We start from the raw sequence: 3,593 nt of genomic DNA, 5'->3' as shown, positions 1-3,593 counted from the left end.
GAGGACTGAGATATGCCCTGGTCTCCTGCAGAACCCTCAGGCTTACTAGGGTGGGGAAAAACTCCACCCTGGTAAATTTGTGGTCAGACCAGTTCTCTGCTCTTGAACACTGTTTTCTGTTGTTTAAGATGTTTATCAAGACAATACGTGCACCACTGAAAATAGACCCTTATCAGTGATTCTGCTTTTGCCATTTGCCCTGTGGTCTTTGTTGGACCCTTATCAGTGCTTTTGCCCTTTGTCCTGTTCCCTCAGAAGCATGTGATCTTTGTTAGACCCTTATTAGTGGTTCTGCTTTTTGCTCTTTGAAGCATGTGATCTTTGTACCTACTCTGTGTTCTTACACCCCCTCCCCTTTTGAAACCCTTAACAAAAACTTGCTGGTCTGAGACTCAGGCAGGCATCATGGTCCTACTGATACGTGATGTCACCCCTGGTGGCCCAGCTGTAAAATTCCTCTCTTTTACTGTCACTCTTTCTCAGCCGGCCGACACTTATGGAAAATAGAAAGAACCTATGCTGAAATATTGGGGGCAGGTTCCCCCAGTAACTTGGCTCATGTTTCTGGAGGCTGGAAAGTTCAAGAGTGTGATGCTGGCTTCTGGTGAGGGTCATTCCATGGTAGAAGGCATCATGTGGTGAGCGAGTGCAGGAGACAGAGAGAGTGAATAGTGGTGAACTTTTCCTTTTATCAGTGGCCTACTCTCAAGATAACTAATCCAATAAGGGCATTAATTCATTCAAGAGGGCAGAGCCCTCATAACCTAACAGTGTCTTAAAGGCCCCACCTCTTAATATTGTTACCATGGCAATTAAATTTCAACATGAGTTTTGGCAGCAACATTCAAACCATTGCAGTACACCTACAGGGATACTGGGGAGGATCCTGCATGCTTTTTGCCTTGGCAGCTCATGTCCCATAGACAGATGGTACATGGAATTGTATAATCACAGACTCCATTTTTTTTTTTTGCCAAACTTGGAGTTCCCTGGCAATATAGCTCTTTTTAAACCCCCCTTAACTACCTTTGAATTTCACTTAAAGTGTATTTCGTTAGTAATACTAGAAATCTTGCTGAGCCATGAATGTTGAATCAGGACCTAACTTCTGAGTTTTGTCACTCTTAGTTACAGCTCTAGAGCATAAATCTATGTCATTTACTGTAGACACCACCTCAGATAGGATAGTATGGAGGCTGAGGGGATAATGTACAATGATATGACTCAATCCTCAGGCCACAGCCCATGCAAAGGCATGTCCAATGGGAAGCAGGGGGTATTACTTTCATTGGCTGTGGAGTTCAATGCACAGGGAAGAGCCAGGGACCAGGCTTCCCAATTCTGACTCCTCCTGGGTGTTCTCTTTCTTCATGAGTACATTACCTATAGTAAGGGGGTAGTGTGACAAAGATTTTGAAATAAGTATGTTTAAGATACTCAAAGAAAAGTAAAAGCATAATAGCCATTAAAAATGAATAAAAGATTATGGCTGGGTATGGTGGCTCATGCCTGTAATCCCAGCACTTTAGGAGGCCGAGGCAGGCAGATTGTTTGAGATCAGGAGCTCAAGACAAGCCTGGCCAACATGGCGAAACCCTGTCTCTACTAAAAATACAAAAATTAGGTGCGTGCCTGTAATCCCACCTACTCGGGAGGCTGAGGCAGGATAATTGCTTGAACACAAGAGGCAGAGGTTGCAGTGAGCCAAGATCGAGATCATGCCACTGCACTCCAGCCTAAGTGACAGAGTGAGACTCCGTCTCAAAAAAAAAAAAAGAATAAAAGATTATGGAAGAAAAGCAGTCAGAAATTAAACAAGGATGCAAAATAGTGAAGGGGAGATGAAAAATAGGTGCAGCTGGGTGTGGTGGCATGCACCTTTAGTCCCAGCCACTTGGGAGGCTGAGGCAGGAGGATCACTTGAGGTCAGAAATTCAAGGCCACAGTGCACTATGATCATGCTTGTGAATAGTCACTGCACTCCAGGCTGGGTAACATAGCAAAGCTCTGCCTTAGAAAAAAAATTTTTTTTAATTAAAAAAAAAAAGAATAGGGACAACAGGTATAGACAGTTTTGTGGAGAGGTTTTACTGAGAAGAGGAAGCAGCTAGAGAGAAGTGTGACTATCTTAAAACACAAGACTGACTGGAGTCTTTCTGTTGATAGAAATGTACACCCCATGATTCAGCAATTCTATTCCTAGATATAATAAAACCAACAGAGAGGACTGCACATGTGCACAAAAAGGCAGAAATAAGAATGTCCATAGCATTAATATTTGTAATAGGTCAAACTGTAAGCAATCCAATTGTCAATCTATGGCAGAATGGTTAAATAAAGTGTGAGATAGAAAAAAAGAAAAAAAAAAAAAAAGAGGAGGCCGGTGTGGTGGCTCACGCCTGTAATCCCAGCACTTCGGGAGGCCAAGGCAGGCAGATGAGGAGGTCATGAGATCAAGAGCATCCTGGCTAACACGGTGAAATCCTGTCTCTACTAAAAATACAAAAAATTAGCTGGGCATGGCGGCTCACACCTGTAGTCCCAGCTACTCAGGAGACTGAGGCAGGAGAATGACTTGAACTCTGGAGGCAGAGGTTGCAGTGAGCCGAGATTGCACCACTGTACTCCAGCCTGGGCGACAGAGTGAGACTCCGTCTCAAAAATAAATAAATAAATAAATAAATAAATAAATAATAAAAAATTAATGCCTGGCCTCTGGGTTCGAATGCAGCCCCCGCCCTGCATGCCATGGTGCGTGGTACATCACGGAAGACGCCTCGGGCGACCCATGGCGACCCCACTGCCCCATCCCGACTGCCTGGTGTTCAGGAGCAGCTGTGGCGGCTCGGGGTGCTCTATTGGAAGCTGGATGCTGACAAATATGAGAATGATCGAGAATCAGAAAGGATCTGAAGAGAGAGGAACTACTCCTGGATGGACATCATAACCATATACAAAGATAAACTACCAAATTATGAAGAAAAGATTAAGATGTTTTACGAGGAGCATTTGCACTTGGACGATGAGATCCGCTACATCCTGGACGGCAGTGGGTACTTAAATGTGAGGGACAAGGAGGACAAGTGGATCCGAATCTTCATGGGGGCGGGAGACATGATAACGCTCCCCTCAGGGATCTATCACCACTTCACAGTGGACGAAAAGAACTACACGAAGGCCATGCGGCTGTTGGTGGGAGAATCATGTGGATGGTGTACAACTAGCCCACTGACCATTTCGAAGTCCAGGGGCAGTACATGAAATTTATGGCACTGACAGCCTAGGAGTGCTCCCTGGGAACTAACACGTGCCTTATAAAGGTCCTCAATATGATGAATGAGCAGAAAGTTAATCATTTTCTCTTTGCTTTTATAGGGTAGACTCGAAGCCGGGTTATTCTCCTTTGTAAGAGTATTTGATCAGATATTTTTTTCTTTTTTCTTTTTTTTTTTTTTTTGAGACAGAATCTCACCGTGTCACCCAGCCTGGAGTCCAGTGGCGCAATCTCAGCTCACTGCAAGCTCCGCCTCTTGGGTTCAGGCCATTCACCTGCCTCAGCCTCCCGAGTAGCTGGGACTACAGGCGTCAGCAAC

At 44.7% G+C, this 3,593-nt stretch overlaps 1 pseudogene; it reads left to right on the top strand.

Moving 5' to 3' along the window:
* Positions 1-2,800: 2,800 nt before the first annotated feature.
* LOC117063445 lies at positions 2,801-3,284 on the top strand (annotated as a pseudogene).
* The last annotated feature ends 309 nt before the right edge of the window (positions 3,285-3,593 follow it).

This window comes from Trachypithecus francoisi, unplaced genomic scaffold (assembly GCF_009764315.1).
Source record: "Trachypithecus francoisi isolate TF-2019V2 unplaced genomic scaffold, Tfra_2.0 Lachesis_group18, whole genome shotgun sequence".
NCBI classification, from domain to species: Eukaryota; Metazoa; Chordata; class Mammalia; order Primates; family Cercopithecidae; genus Trachypithecus; species Trachypithecus francoisi.
Note: the sequence above shows the minus strand (reverse complement) of the source record. Positions and strands in the feature narration are given on the sequence as shown.